A 19,337-nucleotide genomic window follows, 5' to 3' on the forward strand; every position below is an offset into this window, starting at 1 on the left:
CATCACAAAGACCTCATCAGTGTTTAATTGAGAAAAAAAACCTCTTACTGTCTTTTGAAGCGATCCTTAAACAGTCTAGGAGTCAGAAAAGGGCCAGAGACACTGGATGCCTACTGACATGACATCACAAAGACCTCATCTGTGTTTAATTGAGAAAAAAAACCTCCTACTGTCTTTTGAAGCGATCCTTAAACAGTCTAGGAGTCAGAAAAGGGCCAGAGACACTGGATACCTACTGACCTGACATCACAAAATCCTCACCTGTGTTTAATTGAGAAGAAAAAAAACTCTTAATGTCTTTTGAAGCGATCCTTAAACAGTCTAGGAGTCAGAAAAGGGCCAGAGACACTGGAGGCCTACTGACATGACATCACAAAGACCTCATCTGTGTTTAATTGAGAAAAAAAACCTCCTACTGTCTTTTGAAGCGATCCTTAAACAGTCTAGGAGTCAGAAAAGGGCCAGAGACACAGGATGCCTACTGACATGACATCAGAAAGACCTCACCTGTGTTTAATTGAGAAAAAAAACCTCTTACTGTCTTTTGAAGCGATCCTTAAACAGTCTAGGAGTCAGAAAAGGGCCAGAGACACTGGATGCCTACTGACATGACATCACAAAGACCTCATCTGTGTTTAATTGAGAAAAAAAACCTCTTACTGTCTTTTGAAGCGATCCTTAAACAGTCTAGGAGTCAGAAAAGGGCCAGAGACACTGGATGCCTACTGACATGACATCACAAAGACCTCATCTGTGTTTAATTGAGAAAAAAAACCTCTTACTGTCTTTTGAAGCGATCCTTAAACAGTCTAGGAGTCAGAAAAGTGCCAGAGACACTGGAGGCCTACTGACATGACATCACAAAGACCTCATCTGTGTTTAATTGAGAAAAAAAACCTCTTACTGTCTTTTGAAGCGATCCTTAAACAGTCTAGGAGTCAGAAAAGGGCCAGAGACACAGGATGCCTACTGACATGACATCACAAAGACCTCATCTGTGTTTAATTGAGAAAAAAAACCTCTTACTGTCTTTTGAAGCGATCCTTAAACAGTCTAGGAGTCAGAAAAGGGCCAGAGACACTGGAGGCCTACTGACATGACATCACAAAGACCTCATCTGTGTTTAATTGAGAAAAAAAACCTCCTACTGTCTTTTGAAGCGATCCTTAAACAGTCTAGGAGTCAGAAAAGGGCCAGAGACACTGGAGGCCTACTGACATGACATCACAAAGACCTCATCTGTGTTTAATTGAGAAAAAAACCCTCTTCCTGCTTTTGAAGCGATCCTTAAACAGTCTAGGAGTCAGAAAAGGGCCAGAGACACAGGATACCTACTGACATGACATCACAAAGACCTCATCTGTGTTTAATTGAGAAAAAAAAACCTCTTACTGTCTTTTGAAGCGATCCTTAAACAGTCTAGGAGTCAGAAAAGGGCCAGAGACACTGGATGCCTACTGACATGACATCACAAAGACCTCATCTGTGTTTAATTGAGAAAAAAAACCTCTTACTGTCTTTTGAAGCGATCCTTAAACAGTCTAGGAGTCAGAAAAGGGCCAGAGACACTGGATGCCTACTGACATGACATCACAAAGACCTCATCTGTGTTTAATTGAGAAGAAAAAAACCTCCTACTGTCTTTTGAAGCCATCCTTAAACAGTCTAGGAGTCAGAAAAGGGCCAGAGACACTGGAGGCCTACTGACATGACATCACAAAGACCTCATCTGTGTTTAATTGAGAAAAAAAACCTCTTACTGTCTTTTGAAGCGATCCTTAAACAGTCTAGGAGTCAGAAAAGGGCCAGAGACACTGGAGGCCGACTGACATGACATCACAAAGACCTCATCTGTGTTTAATTGAGAAAAAAAAACCTCTTTCTGTCTTTTGAAGTGATCCTTAAACAGTCTAGGAGTCAGAATAGGGCCAGAGACACTGGATGCCTACTGACATGACATCACAAAGACCTCATCTGTGTTTAATTGAGAAAAAAAAACCTCTTACTGCCTTTTGGGGCGATCTTTAAACAGACTAAAAGTCAGAAAAGGGCCAGAGACACTGGATGCCTACTGACCTGACATCACAAAGACCTCACCTGTGTTTAATTGAGAAGAAAAAAAACTCTTACTGTCTTTTGAAGCGATCCTTAAACAGTCTAGGAGTCAGAAAAGGGCCAGGGACAGGAGGCCTACTGACATGACATCACAAAGACCTCATCTGTGTTTAATTGAGAAAAAAAAACCTCTTACTGCCTTTTGGGGCGATCTTTAAACAGACTAAAAGTCAGAAAAGGGCCAGAGACACTGGATACCTACTGACATGACATCACAAAGACCTCACCTGTGTTTAATTGAGAAGAAAAAAACCTCTTAATGTCTTTTGAAGCGATCCTTAAACACTCTAGGAGTCAGAAAAGGGCCAGAGACACTGGAGGCCTACTGACATGACATCACAAAGACCTCATCTGTGTTTAATTGAGAAAAAAAACCTCTTACTGTCTTTTGAAGCGATCCTTAAACAGTCTAGGAGTCAGAAAAGGGCCAGAGATACTGGATGCCTACTGACATGACATCACAAAGACCTCATCTGTGTTTAATTGAGAAAAAAAACCTCCTACTGTCTTTTGAAGCCATCCTTAAACAGTCTAGGAGTCAGAAAAGGGCCAGAGACACTGGAGGCCTACTGACATGACATCACAAAGACCTCATCTGTGTTTAATTGAGAAAAAAAAACCTCTTACTGTCTTTTGAAGCGATCCTTAAACAGTCTAGGAGTCAGAAAAGGGCCAGGGACACAGGAGGCCTACTGACATGACATCACAAAGACCTCATCTGTGTTTAATTGGGGATAAAAACCTCTTACTGTCTTTTGAAGCGATCCTTAAACTATCTAGGAGTCAGAAAAGGGCCAGAGACACTGGATTACTACTGACATGACATCACAAAGACCTCATCTGTGTTTAATTGAGAAAAAAAACCTCTTTCTGTCTTTTGAAGTGATCCTTAAACAGTCTAGGAATCAGAAAAGGGCCAGAGACACTGGATGCCTACTGACATGACATCACAAAGACCTCATCTGTGTTTAATTGAGAAAAAAAAAACCTCTTACTGCCTTTTGGGGCGATCTTTAAACAGACTAAAAGTCAGAAAAGGGCCAGAGACACTGGATACCTACTGACCTGACATCACAAAGACCTCACCTGTGTTTAATTGAGAAGAAAAAAACCTCTTAATGTCTTTTGAAGCGATCCTTAAACAGTCTAGGAGTCAGAAAAGGGCCAGAGACACTGGAGGCCTACTGACATGACATCACAAAGACCTCATCTGTGTTTAATTGAGAAAAAAAACCTCTTACTGTCTTTTGAAGCAATCCTTAAACAGTCTAGGAGTCAGAAAAGGGCCAGAGACACTGGAGGCCTACTGACATGACATCACAAAGACCTCATCTGTGTTTAATTGAGAAAAAAAACCTCTTACTGTCTTTTGAAGCAATCCTTAAACAGTCTATGAGTCAGAAAAGGGCCAGGGACACAGGAGGCCTACTGACATGACATCACAAAGACCTCATCTGTGTTTAATTGGGGATAAAAACCTCTTACTGTCTTTTGAAGCCATCCTTAAACAATCTAGGAGTCAGAAAAGGGCCAGAGACACTGGATGCCTACTGACATGACATCACAAAGACCTCATCTGTGTTTAATTGAGAAAAAAAAACCTCTTTCTGTCTTTTGAAGTGATCCTTAAACAGTCTAGGAGTCAGAAAAGGGCCAGAGACACTGGATGCATACTGACATGACATCACAAAGACCTCATCTGTGTTTAATTGAGAAAAAAAAACCTCTTACTGCCTTTTGGGGCGATCTTTAAACAGACTAAAAGTCAGAAAAGGGCCAGAGACACTGGATGCCTACTCACATGACATCAGAAAGACCTCATCTGTGTTTAATTGAGAAAAAAAAACCTCTTACTGCCTTTTGGGGCGATCTTTAAACAGACTAAAAGTCAGAAAAGGGCCAGAGACACTGGATACCTACTGACCTGACATCAGAAAGACCTCACCTGTGTTTAATTGAGAAGAAAAAAAACTCTTACTGTCTTTTGAAGCGATCCTTAAACAGTCTAGGAGTCAGAAAAGGGCCAGGGACAGGAGGCCTACTGACATGACATCACAAAGACCTCATCTGTGTTTAATTGAGAAAAAAAAACCTCTTACTGCCTTTTGGGGCGATCTTTAAACAGACTAAAAGTCAGAAAAGGGCCAGAGACACTGGATACCTACTGACCTGACATCACAAAGACCTCACCTGTGTTTAATTGAGAAGAAAAAAACCTCTTAATGTCTTTTGAAGCGATCCTTAAACAGTCTAGGAGTCAGAAAAGGGCCAAAGACACTGGAGGCCTACTGACATGACATCACAAAGACCTCATCTGTGTTTAATTGAGAAAAGAAACCTCTTACTGTCTTTTGAAGCTATCCTTAAACAGTCTAGGAGTCAGAAAAGGGCCAGAGACACTGGAGGCCTACTGACATGACATCACAAAGACCTCATCTGTGTTTAATTGAGAAAAGAAACCTCTTACTGTCTTTTGAAGCGATCCTTAAACAGTCTAGGAGACAGAAAAGGGCCAGAGACACTGGATGCCTACTGACATGACATCACAAAGACCTCATCTGTGTTTAATTGAGAAAAAAAAAACCTCTTACAGTCTTTTGAAGCGATCCTTAAACAGTCTAGGAGTCAGAAAAGGGCCAGAGACACTGGAGGCCTACTGACATGACATCACAAAGACCTCATCTGTGTTTAATTGAGAAAAAAAAACCTTTTACTGCCTTTTGGGGCGATCTTTAAACAGTCTAGGAGTCAGAAAAGGGCCAGAGACACTGGATGCTTACTGACATGACATCACAAAGACCTCATCTGTGTTTAATTGAGAAAAAAAAACCTCTTACTGCCTTTTGAAGCGATCCTTAAACAGTCTAGGAGTCAGAAAAGGGCCAGAGACACTGGATGCTTACTGACATGACATCACAAAGACCTCATCTGTGTTTAATTGAGAAAAAAAAACCTCTTACTGTCTTTTGAAGCGATCCTTAAACAGTCTAGGAGTCAGAAAAGGGCCAGAGACACTGGATGCCTACTGACATGACATCACAAAGACTTCATCTGTGTTTAATTGAGAAAAAAAACCTCTTACTGTCTTTTGAAGTGATCCTTAAACAGTCTAGGAGTCAGAAAAGGGCCAGAGACACTGGATGCCTACTGACATGACATCACAAAGACCTCATCTGTGTTTAATTGAGAAAAAAAAACCTCTTACTGCCTTTTGGGGCGATCTTTAAACAGACTAAAAGTCAGAAAAGGGCCAGAGACACTGGATGCCTACTGACATGACATCAGAAAGACCTCATCTGTGTTTAATTGAGAAAAAAAAACCTCTTACTGCCTTTTGGGGCGATCTTTAAACAGACTAAAAGTCAGAAAAGGGCCAGAGACACTGGATACCTACTGACATGACATCACAAAGACCTCATCTGTGTTTAATTGAGAAGAAAAAAACCTCTTAATGTCTTTTGAAGCGATCCTTAAACAGTCTAGGAGTCAGAAAAGGGCCAGAGACACTGGAGGCCTACTGACATGACATCACAAAGACCTCATCTGTGTTTAATTGAGAAAAAAAAACCTCTTTCTGTCTTTTGAAGTGATCCTTAAACAGTCTAGGAGTCAGAAAAGGGCCACAGACACTGGATGCCTACTGACATGACATCACAAAGACCTCATCTGTGTTTAATTGAGAAAAAAAAACCTCTTACTGCCTTTTGGGGCGATCTTTAAACAGACTAAAAGTCAGAAAAGGGCCAGAGACACTGGATACCTACTGACCTGACATCACAAAGACCTCACCTGTGTTTAATTGAGAAGAAAAAAAACTCTTACTGTCTTTTGAAGCGATCCTTAAACAGTCTAGGAGTCAGAAAAGGGCCAGGGACAGGAGGCCTACTGACATGACATCACAAAGACCTCATCTGTGTTTAATTGAGAAAAAAAAACCTCTTACTGCCTTTTGGGGCGATCTTTAAACAGACTAAAAGTCAGAAAAGGGCCAGAGACACTGGATACCTACTGACATGACATCACAAAGACCTCACCTGTGTTTAATTGAGAAGAAAAAAACCTCTTAATGTCTTTTGAAGCGATCCTTAAACAGTCTAGGAGTCAGAAAAGGGCCAGAGACACTGGAGGCCTACTGACATGACATCACAAAGACCTCATCTGTGTTTAATTGAGAAAAAAAACCTCTTACTGTCTTTTGAAGCGATCCTTAAACAGTCTAGGAGTCAGAAAAGGGCCAGAGACACAGGATACCTACTGACATGACATCACAAAGACCTCATCTGTGTTTAATTGAGAAAAAAAAACCTCTTACTGTCTTTTGAAGCAATCCTTAAACAGGCTAGGAGTCAGAAAAGGGCCAGAGACACTGGATGCCTACTGACATGACATCACAAAGACCTCATCTGTGTTTAATTGAGAAAAAAAACCTCTTACTGTCTTTTGAAGCGATCCTTAAACAGTCTAGGAGTCAGAAAAGGGCCAGAGACACTGGATGCCTACTGACATGACATCACAAAGACCTCGTCTGTGTTTAATTGAGAAGAAAAAAACCTCCTACTGTCTTTTGAAGCCATCCTTAAACAGTCTAGGAGTCAGAAAAGGGCCAGAGACACTGGAGGCCTACTGACATGACATCACAAAGACCTCATCTGTGTTTAATTGAGAAAAAAAAACTCTTACTGTCTTTTGAAGCGATCCTTAAACAGTCTAGGAGTCAGAAAAGGGCCAGAGACACTGGAGGCCTACTGACATGACATCACAAAGACCTCATCTGTGTTTAATTGAGAAAAAAAAACCTCTTTCTGTCTTTTGAAGTGATCCTTAAACAGTCTAGGAGTCAGAAAAGGGCCAGAGACACTGGATGCCTACTGACATGACATCACAAAGACCTCATCTGTGTTTAATTGAGAAAAAAAAACCTCTTACTGCCTTTTGGGGCGATCTTTAAACAGACTAAAAGTCAGAAAAGGGCCAGAGACACTGGATACCTACTGACCTGACATCACAAAGACCTCACCTGTGTTTAATTGAGAAGAAAAAAAACTCTTACTGTCTTTTGAAGCGATCCTTAAACAGTCTAGGAGTCAGAAAAGGGCCAGGGACAGGAGGCCTACTGACATGACATCACAAAGACCTCATCTGTGTTTAATTGAGAAAAAAAACCTCTTACTGCCTTTTGGGGCGATCTTTAAACAGACTAAAAGTCAGAAAAGGGCCAGAGACACTGGATACCTACTGACATGACATCACAAAGACCTCACCTGTGTTTAATTGAGAAGAAAAAAACCTCTTAATGTCTTTTGAAGCGATCCTTAAACAGTCTAGGAGTCAGAAAAGGGCCAGAGACACTGGAGGCCTACTGACATGACATCACAAAGACCTCATCTGTGTTTAATTGAGAAAAAAAAACCTCTTTCTGTCTTTTGAAGTGATCCTTAAACAGTCTAGGAGTCAGAAAAGGGCCAGAGACACTGGATGCCTACTGACATGACAACACAAAGACCTCATCTGTGTTTAATTGAGAAAAAAAAACCTCTTACTGCCTTTTGGGGCGATCTTTAAACAGACTAAAAGTCAGAAAAGGGCCAGAGACACTGGATACCTACTGACCTGACATCACAAAGACCTCACCTGTGTTTAATTGAGAAGAAAAAAAACTCTTACTGTATTTTGAAGCGATCCTTAAACAGTCTAGGAGTCAGAAAAGGGCCAGGGACAGGAGGCCTACTGACATGACATCACAAAGACCTCATCTGTGTTTAATTGAGAAAAAAAAACCTCTTACTGCCTTTTGGGGCGATCTTTAAACAGACTAAAAGTCAGAAAAGGGCCAGAGACACTGGATACCTACTGACATGACATCACAAAGACCTCACCTGTGTTTAATTGAGAAGAAAAAAACCTCTTAATGTCTTTTGAAGCGATCCTTAAACAGTCTAGGAGTCAGAAAAGGGCCAGAGACACTGGAGGCCTACTGACATGACATCACAAAGACCTCATCTGTGTTTAATTGAGAAAAAAAACCTCTTACTGTCTTTTGAAGCGATCCTTAAACAGTCTAGGAGTCAGAAAAGGGCCAGAGACACTGGATGCCTACTGACATGACATCACAAAGACCTCATCTGTGTTTAATTGAGAAAAAAAACCTCCTACTGTCTTTTGAAGCCATCCTTAAACAGTCTAGGAGTCAGAAAAGGGCCAGAGACACTGGAGGCCTACTGACATGACATCACAAAGACCTCATCTGTGTTTAATTGAGAAAAAAAAACCTCTTACTGTCTTTTGAAGCGATCCTTAAACAGTCTAGGAGTCAGAAAAGGGCCAGGGACACAGGAGGCCTACTGACATGACATCACAAAGACCTCATCTGTGTTTAATTGGGGATAAAATCCTCTTACTGTCTTTTGAAGCGATCCTTAAACTATCTAGGAGTCAGAAAAGGGCCAGAGACACTGGATTACTACTGACATGACATCACAAAGACCTCATCTGTGTTTAATTGAGAAAAAAAACCTCTTTCTGTCTTTTGAAGTGATCCTTAAACAGTCTAGGAATCAGAAAAGGGCCAGAGACACTGGATGCCTACTGACATGACATCACAAAGACCTCATCTGTGTTTAATTGAGAAAAAAAAAACCTCTTACTGCCTTTTGGGGCGATCTTTAAACAGACTAAAAGTCAGAAAAGGGCCAGAGACACTGGATACCTACTGACCTGACATCACAAAGACCTCACCTGTGTTTAATTGAGAAGAAAAAAACCTCTTAATGTCTTTTGAAGCGATCCTTAAACAGTCTAGGAGTCAGAAAAGGGCCAGAGACACTGGAGGCCTACTGACATGACATCACAAAGACCTCATCTGTGTTTAATTGAGAAAAAAAACCTCTTACTGTCTTTTGAAGCGATCCTTAAACAGTCTAGGAGTCAGAAAAGGGCCAGAGACACTGGAGGCCTACTGACATGACATCACAAAGACCTCACCTGTGTTTAATTGAGAAGAAAAAAACCTCTTACTGTCTTTTGAAGCGATCCTTAAACAGTCTAGGAGTCAGAAAAGGGCCAGAGACACTGGATGCCTACTGACATGACATCACAAAGACCTCATCTGTGTTTAATTGAGAAGAAAAAAACCTCCTACTGTCTTTTGAAGCCATCCTTAAACAGTCTAGGAGTCAGAAAAGGGCCAGAGACACTGGAGGCCTACTGACATGACATCACAAAGACCTCATCTGTGTTTAATTGAGAAAAAAAACCTCTTACTGTCTTTTGAAGCGATCCTTAAACAGTCTAGGAGTCAGAAAAGGGCCAGAGACACTGGAGGCCTACTGACATGACATCACAAAGACCTCATCTGTGTTTAATTGAGAAAAAAAAACCTCTTTCTGTCTTTTGAAGTGATCCTTAAACAGTCTAGGAGTCAGAAAAGGGCCAGAGACACTGGATGCCTACTGACATGACATCACAAAGACCTCATCTGTGTTTAATTGAGAAAAAAAAACCTCTTACTGCCTTTTGGGGCGATCTTTAAACAGACTAAAAGTCAGAAAAGGGCCAGAGACACTGGATACCTACTGACCTGACATCACAAAGACCTCACCTGTGTTTAATTGAGAAGAAAAAAAACTCTTACTGTCTTTTGAAGCGATCCTTAAACAGTCTAGGAGTCAGAAAAGGGCCAGGGACAGGAGGCCTACTGACATGACATCACAAAGACCTCATCTGTGTTTAATTGAGAAAAAAAACCTCTTACTGCCTTTTGGGGCGATCTTTAAACAGACTAAAAGTCAGAAAAGGGCCAGAGACACTGGATACCTACTGACATGACATCACAAAGACCTCACCTGTGTTTAATTGAGAAGAAAAAAACCTCTTAATGTCTTTGGAAGCGATCCTTAAACAGTCTAGGAGTCAGAAAAGGGCCAGAGACACTGGAGGCCTACTGACATGACATCACAAAGACCTCATCTGTGTTTAATTGAGAAAAAAAACCTCTTACTGTCTTTTGAAGCGATCCTTAAACAGTCTAGGAGTCAGAAAAGGGCCAGAGACACTGGATGCCTACTGACATGACATCACAAAGACCTCATCTGTGTTTAATTGAGAAAAAAAACCTCCTACTGTCTTTTGAAGCCATCCTTAAACAGTCTAGGAGTCAGAAAAGGGCCAGAGACACTGGAGGCCTACTGACATGACATCACAAAGACCTCATCTGTGTTTAATTGAGAAAAAAAAACCTCTTACTGTCTTTTGAAGCGATCCTTAAACAGTCTAGGAGTCAGAAAAGGGCCAGGGACACAGGAGGCCTACTGACATGACATCACAAAGACCTCATCTGTGTTTAATTGGGGATAAAAACCTCTTACTGTCTTTTGAAGCGATCCTTAAACTATCTAGGAGTCAGAAAAGGGCCAGAGACACTGGATTACTACTGACATGACATCACAAAGACCTCATCTGTGTTTAATTGAGAAAAAAAACCTCTTTCTGTCTTTTGAAGTGATCCTTAAACAGTCTAGGAATCAGAAAAGGGCCAGAGACACTGGATGCCTACTGACATGACATCACAAAGACCTCATCTGTGTTTAATTGAGAAAAAAAAAACCTCTTACTGCCTTTTGGGGCGATCTTTAAACAGACTAAAAGTCAGAAAAGGGCCAGAGACACTGGATACCTACTGACCTGACATCACAAAGACCTCACCTGTGTTTAATTGAGAAGAAAAAAACCTCTTAATGTCTTTTGAAGCGATCCTTAAACAGTCTAGGAGTCAGAAAAGGGCCAGAGACACTGGAGGCCTACTGACATGACATCACAAAGACCTCATCTGTGTTTAATTGAGAAAAAAAACCTCTTACTGTCTTTTGAAGCGATCCTTAAACAGTCTAGGAGTCAGAAAAGGGCCAGAGACACTGGAGGCCTACTGACATGACATCACAAAGACCTCATCTGTGTTTAATTGAGAAAAAAAACCTCTTACTGTCTTTTGAAGCAATCCTTAAACAGTCTATGAGTCAGAAAAGGGCCAGGGACACAGGAGGCCTACTGACATGACATCACAAAGACCTCATCTGTGTTTAATTGGGGATAAAAACCTCTTACTGTCTTTTGAAGCCATCCTTAAACAATCTAGGAGTCAGAAAAGGGCCAGAGACACTGGATGCCTACTGACATGACATCACAAAGACCTCATCTGTGTTTAATTGAGAAAAAAAAACCTCTTTCTGTCTTTTGAAGTGATCCTTAAACAGTCTAGGAGTCAGAAAAGGGCCAGAGACACTGGATGCATACTGACATGACATCACAAAGACCTCATCTGTGTTTAATTGAGAAAAAAAAACCTCTTACTGCCTTTTGGGGCGATCTTTAAACAGACTAAAAGTCAGAAAAGGGCCAGAGACACTGGATGCCTACTCACATGACATCAGAAAGACCTCATCTGTGTTTAATTGAGAAAAAAAAACCTCTTACTGCCTTTTGGGGCGATCTTTAAACAGACTAAAAGTCAGAAAAGGGCCAGAGACACTGGATGCCTACTGACATGACATCACAAAGACCTCATCTGTGTTTAATTGAGAAAAAAAAAACCTCTTACTGCCTTTTGGGGCGATCTTTAAACAGACTAAAAGTCAGAAAAGGGCCAGAGACACTGGATACCTACTGACCTGACATCACAAAGACCTCACCTGTGTTTAATTGAGAAGAAAAAAACCTCTTAATGTCTTTTGAAGCGATCCTTAAACAGTCTAGGAGTCAGAAAAGGGCCAGAGACACTGGAGGCCTACTGACATGACATCACAAAGACCTCATCTGTGTTTAATTGAGAAAAAAAACCTCTTACTGTCTTTTGAAGCGATCCTTAAACAGTCTAGGAGTCAGAAAAGGGCCAGAGACACTGGATGCCTACTGACATGACATCACAAATACCTCATCTGTGTTTAATTGAGAAGAAAAAAACCTCCTACTGTCTTTTGAAGCCATCCTTAAACAGTCTAGGAGTCAGAAAAGGGCCAGAGACACTGGAGGCCTACTGACATGACATCACAAAGACCTCATCTGTGTTTAATTGAGAAAAAAAACCTCTTACTGTCTTTTGAAGCGATCCTTAAACAGTCTAGGAGTCAGAAAAGGGCCAGAGACACTGGAGGCCTACTGACATGACATCACAAAGACCTCATCTGTGTTTAATTGAGAAAAAAAAACCTCTTTCTGTCTTTTGAAGTGATCCTTAAACAGTCTAGGAGTCAGAAAAGGGCCAGAGACACTGGATGCCTACTGACATGACATCACAAAGACCTCATCTGTGTTTAATTGAGAAAAAAAAACCTCTTACTGCCTTTTGGGGCGATCTTTAAACAGACTAAAAGTCAGAAAAGGGCCAGAGACACTGGATACCTACTGACCTGACATCACAAAGACCTCACCTGTGTTTAATTGAGAAGAAAAAAAACTCTTACTGTCTTTTGAAGCGATCCTTAAACAGTCTAGGAGTCAGAAAAGGGCCAGGGACAGGAGGCCTACTGACATGACATCACAAAGACCTCATCTGTGTTTAATTGAGAAAAAAAACCTCTTACTGCCTTTTGGGGCGATCTTTAAACAGACTAAAAGTCAGAAAAGGGCCAGAGACACTGGATACCTACTGACATGACATCACAAAGACCTCACCTGTGTTTAATTGAGAAGAAAAAAACCTCTTAATGTCTTTTGAAGCGATCCTTAAACAGTCTAGGAGTCAGAAAAGGGCCAGAGACACTGGAGGCCTACTGACATGACATCACAAAGACCTCATCTGTGTTTAATTGAGAAAAAAAACCTCTTACTGTCTTTTGAAGCGATCCTTAAACAGTCTAGGAGTCAGAAAAGGGCCAGAGACACTGGATGCCTACTGACATGACATCCCAAAGACTTCATCTGTGTTTAATTGAGAAAAAAAACCTCCTACTGTCTTTTGAAGCCATCCTTAAACAGTCTAGGAGTCAGAAAAGGGCCAGAGACACTGGAGGCCTACTGACATGACATCACAAAGACCTCATCTGTGTTTAATTGAGAAAAAAAAACCTCTTACTGTCTTTTGAAGCGATCCTTAAACAGTCTAGGAGTCAGAAAAGGGCCAGGGACACAGGAGGCCTACTGACATGACATCACAAAGACCTCATCTGTGTTTAATTGGGGATAAAAACCTCTTACTGTCTTTTGAAGCGATCCTTAAACTATCTAGGAGTCAGAAAAGGGCCAGAGACACTGGATTACTACTGACATGACATCACAAAGACCTCATCTGTGTTTAATTGAGAAAAAAAACCTCTTTCTGTCTTTTGAAGTGATCCTTAAACAGTCTAGGAATCAGAAAAGGGCCAGAGACACTGGATGCCTACTGACATGACATCACAAAGACCTCATCTGTGTTTAATTGAGAAAAAAAAAACCTCTTACTGCCTTTTGGGGCGATCTTTAAACAGACTAAAAGTCAGAAAAGGGCCAGAGACACTGGATACCTACTGACCTGACATCACAAAGACCTCACCTGTGTTTAATTGAGAAGAAAAAAACCTCTTAATGTCTTTTGAAGCGATCCTTAAACAGTCTAGGAGTCAGAAAAGGGCCAGAGACACTGGAGGCCTACTGACATGACATCACAAAGACCTCATCTGTGTTTAATTGAGAAAAAAAACCTCTTACTGTCTTTTGAAGCGATCCTTAAACAGTCTAGGAGTCAGAAAAGGGCCAGAGACACTGGAGGCCTACTGACATGACATCACAAAGACCTCATCTGTGTTTAATTGAGAAAAAAAACCTCTTACTGTCTTTTGAAGCAATCCTTAAACAGTCTATGAGTCAGAAAAGGGCCAGGGACACAGGAGGCCTACTGACATGACATCACAAAGACCTCATCTGTGTTTAATTGGGGATAAAAACCTCTTACTGTCTTTTGAAGCCATCCTTAAACAATCTAGGAGTCAGAAAAGGGCCAGAGACACTGGATGCCTACTGACATGACATCACAAAGACCTCATCTGTGTTTAATTGAGAAAAAAAAACCTCTTTCTGTCTTTTGAAGTGATCCTTAAACAGTCTAGGAGTCAGAAAAGGGCCAGAGACACTGGATGCATACTGACATGACATCACAAAGACCTCATCTGTGTTTAATTGAGAAAAAAAAACCTCTTACTGCCTTTTGGGGCGATCTTTAAACAGACTAAAAGTCAGAAAAGGGCCAGAGACACTGGATGCCTACTCACATGACATCAGAAAGACCTCATCTGTGTTTAATTGAGAAAAAAAAACCTCTTACTGCCTTTTGGGGCGATCTTTAAACAGACTAAAAGTCAGAAAAGGGCCAGAGACACTGGATACCTACTGACCTGACATCACAAAGACCTCACCTGTGTTTAATTGAGAAGAAAAAAACCTCTTAATGTCTTTTGAAGCGATCCTTAAACAGTCTAGGAGTCAGAAAAGGGCCAGAGACACTGGAGGCCTACTGACATGACATCACAAAGACCTCATCTGTGTTTAATTGAGAAAAGAAACCTCTTACTGTCTTTTGAAGCGATCCTTAAACAGTCTAGGAGACAGAAAAGGGCCAGAGACACTGGATGCCTACTGACATGACATCACAAAGACCTCATCTGTGTTTAATTGAGAAAAAAAAACCTCTTACAGTCTTTTGAAGCGATCCTTAAACAGTCTAGGAGTCAGAAAAGGGCCAGAGACACTGGAGGCCTACTGACATGACATCACAAAGACCTCATCTGTGTTTAATTGAGAAAAAAAACCTCTTACTGTCTTTTGAAGCGATCCTTAAACAGTCTAGGAGTCAGAAAAGGGCCAGAGACACTGGAGGCCTACTGACATGACATCACAAAGACCTCATCTGTGTTTAATTGAGAAAAAAAAACCTCTTACTGCCTTTTGGGGCGATCTTTAAACAGTCTAGGAGTCAGAAAAGGGCCAGAGACACTGGATGCTTACTGACATGACATCACAAAGACCTCATCTGTGTTTAATTGAGAAAAAAAAACCTCTTACTGCCTTTTGAAGCGATCCTTAAACAGTCTAGGAGTCAGAAAAGGGCCAGAGACACTGGATGCTTACTGACATGACATCACAAAGACCTCATCTGTGTTTAATTGAGAAAAAAAAACCTCTTACTGTCTTTTGAAGCGATCCTTAAACAGTCTAGGAGTCAGAAAAGGGCCAGAGACACTGGATGCCTACTGACATGACATCACAAAGACCTCATCTGTGTTTAATTGAGAAAAAAAACCTCTTACTGTCTTTTGAAGTGATCCTTAAACAGTCTAGGAGTCAGAAAAGTGCCAGAGACACTGGATGCCTACTGACATGACATCACAAAGACCTCATCTGTGTTTAATTGAGAAAAAAAACCTCTTACTGTCTTTTGAAGCGAAACTTAAACAGTCTAGGAGTCAGAAAAGGGCCAGAGACACTGGATGCTTACTGACATGACATCACAAAGACCTCATCTGTGTTTAATTGAGAAAAAAAACCCTCTTACTGTCTTTTGAAGCGATCCTTAAACAGTCTAGGAGTCAGAAAAGGGCCAGAGACACTGGATGACTACTGACATGACATCACAAAGACCTCATCTGTGTTTAATTGAGAAAAAAAACCTCTTTCTGTCTTTTGAAGCGATCCTTAAACAGTCTAGGAGTCAGAAAAGGGCCAGAGACACTGGATGCCTACTGACATGACATCACAAAGACCTCGTCTGTGTTTAATTGAGAAGAAAAAAACCTCCTACTGTCTTTTGAAGCCATCCTTAAACAGTCTAGGAGTCAGAAAAGGGCCAGAGACACTGGAGGCCTACTGACATGACATCACAAAGACCTCATCTGTGTTTAATTGAGAAAAAAAACCTCTTACTGTCTTTTGAAGCGATCCTTAAACAGTCTAGGAGTCAGAAAAGGGCCAGAGACACTGGAGGCCTACTGACATGACATCACAAAGACCTCATCTGTGTTTAATTGAGAAAAAAAAACCTCTTTCTGTCTTTTGAAGTGATCCTTAAACAGTCTAGGAGTCAGAAAAGGGCCAGAGACACTGGATGCCTACTGACATGACATCACAAAGACCTCATCTGTGTTTAATTGAGAAAAAAAAACCTCTTACTGCCTTTTGGGGCGATCTTTAAACAGACTAAAAGTCAGAAAAGGGCCAGAGACACTGGATACCTACTGACCTGACATCACAAAGACCTCACCTGTGTTTAATTGAGAAGAAAAAAAACTCTTACTGTCTTTTGAAGCGATCCTTAAACAGTCTAGGAGTCAGAAAAGGGCCAGGGACAGGAGGCCTACTGACATGACATCACAAAGACCTCATCTGTGTTCAATTGAGAAAAAAAAACCTCTTACTGCCTTTTGGGGCGATCTTTAAACAGACTAAAAGTCAGAAAAGGGCCAGAGACACTGGATACCTACTGACATGACATCACAAAGACCTCACCTGTGTTTAATTGAGAAGAAAAAAACCTCTTAATGTCTTTTGAAGCGATCCTTAAACAGTCTAGGAGTCAGAAAAGGGCCAGAGACACTGGAGGCCTACTGACATGACATCACAAAGACCTCATCTGTGTTTAATTGAGAAAAAAAAAACCTCTTTCTGTCTTTTGAAGTGATCCTTAAACAGTCTAGGAGTCAGAAAAGGGCCAGAGACACTGGATGCCTACTGACATGACATCACAAAGACCTCATCTGTGTTTAATTGAGAAAAAAAAACGTCTTACTGCCTTTTGGGGCGATCTTTAAACAGACTAAAAGTCAGAAAAGGGCCAGAGACACTGGATACCTACTGACCTGACATCACAAAGACCTCACCTGTGTTTAATTGAGAAGAAAAAAAACTCTTACTGTCTTTTGAAGCGATCCTTAAACAGTCTAGGAGTCAGAAAAGGGCCAGGGACAGGAGGCCTACTGACATGACATCACAAAGACCTCATCTGTGTTTAATTGAGAAAAAAAAACCTCTTACTGCCTTTTGGGGCGATCTTTAAACAGACTAAAAGTCAGAAAAGGGCCAGAGACACTGGATACCTACTGACATGACATCACAAAGACCTCACCTGTGTTTAATTGAGAAGAAAAAAACCTCTTAATGTCTTTTGAAGCGATCCTTAAACAGTCTAGGAGTCAGAAAAGGGCCAGAGACACTGGAGGCCTACTGACATGACATCACAAAGACCTCATCTGTGTTTAATTGAGAAAAAAAACCTCTTACTGTCTTTTGAAGCGATCCTTAAACAGTCTAGGAGTCAGAAAAGGGCCAGAGACACTGGATGCCTACTGACATGACATCACAAAGACCTCATCTGTGTTTAATTGAGAAAAAAAACCTCCTACTGTCTTTTGAAGCCATCCTTAAACAGTCTAGGAGTCAGAAAAGGGCCAGAGACACTGGAGGCCTACTGACATGACATCACAAAGACCTCATCTGTGTTTAATTGAGAAAAAAAACCTCTTACTGTCTTTTGAAGCGATCCTTAAACAGTCTAGGAGTCAGAAAAGGGCCAGGGACACAGGAGGCCTACTGACATGACATCACAAAGACCTCATCTGTGTTTAATTGGGGATAAAAACCTCTTACTGTCTTTTGAAGCGATCCTTAAACTATCTAGGTGTCAGAAAAGGGCCAGAGACACTGGATTACTACTGACATGACATCACAAAGACCTCATCTGTGTTTAATTGAGAAAAAAAACCTCTTTCTGTCTTTTGAAGTGATCCTTAAACAGTCTAGGAATCAGAAAAGGGCCAGAGACACTGGATGCCTACTGACATGACATCACAAAGACCTCATCTGTGTTTAATTGAGAAAAAAAAAAACCTCTTTCTGCCTTTTGGGGCGATCTTTAAACAGACTAAAAGTCAGAAAAGGGCCAGAGACACTGGATACCTACTGACCTGACATCACAAAGACCTCACCTGTGTTTAATTGAGAAGAAAAAAACCTCTTAATGTCTTTTGAAGCGATCCTTAAACAGTCTAGGAGTCAGAAAAGGGCCAGAGACACTGGAGGCCTACTGACATGACATCACAAAGACCTCATCTGTGTTTAATTGAGAAAAAAAACCTCTTACTGTCTTTTGAAGCGATCCTTAAACAGTCTAGGAGTCAGAAAAGGGCCAGAGACACTGGAGGCCTACTGACATGACATCACAAAGACCTCACCTGTGTTTAATTGAGAAGAAAAAAACCTCTTACTGTCTTTTGAAGCGATCCTTAAACAGTCTAGGAGTCAGAAAAGGGCCAGAGACACTGGATGCCTACTGACATGACATCACAAAGACCTCATCTGTGTTTAATTGAGAAGAAAAAAACCTCCTACTGTCTTTTGAAGCCATCCTTAAACAGTCTAGGAGTCAGAAAAGGGCCAGAGACACTGGAGGCCTACTGACATGACATCACAAAGACCTCATCTGTGTTTAATTGAGAAAAAAAAACCTCTTACTGTCTTTTGAAGCGATCCTTAAACAGTCTAGGAGTCAGAAAAGGGCCAGAGACACTGGAGGCCTACTGACATGACATCACAAAGACCTCATCTGTGTTTAATTGAGAAAAAAAAACCTCTTTCTGTCTTTTGAAGTGATCCTTAAACAGTCTAGGAGTCAGAAAAGGGCCAGAGACACTGGATGCCTACTGACATGACATCACAAAGACCTCATCTGTGTTTAATTGAGAAAAAAAAACCTCTTACTGCCTTTTGGGGCGATCTTTAAACAGACTAAAAGTCAGAAAAGGGCCAGAGACACTGGATACCTACTGACCTGACATCACAAAGACCTCACCTGTGTTTAATTGAGAAGAAAAAAAACTCTTACTGTCTTTTGAAGCGATCCTTAAACAGTCTAGGAGTCAGAAAAGGGCCAGGGACAGGAGGCCTACTGACATGACATCACAAAGACCTCATCTGTGTTTAATTGAGAAAAAAAACCTCTTACTGCCTTTTGGGGCGATCTTTAAACAGACTAAAAGTCAGAAAAGGGCCAGAGACACTGGATACCTACTGACATGACATCACAAAGACCTCACCTGTGTTTAATTGAGAAGAAAAAAACCTCTTAATGTCTTTTGAAGCGATCCTTAAACAGTCTAGGAGTCAGAAAAGGGCCAGAGACACTGGAGGCCTACTGACATGACATCACAAAGACCTCATCTGTGTTTAATTGAGAAAAAAAACCTCTTACTGTCTTTTGAAGCGAT

This window comes from Paroedura picta, chromosome 17 (genome assembly GCF_049243985.1).
Source record: "Paroedura picta isolate Pp20150507F chromosome 17, Ppicta_v3.0, whole genome shotgun sequence".
Taxonomy (NCBI): Eukaryota; Metazoa; Chordata; class Lepidosauria; order Squamata; family Gekkonidae; genus Paroedura; species Paroedura picta.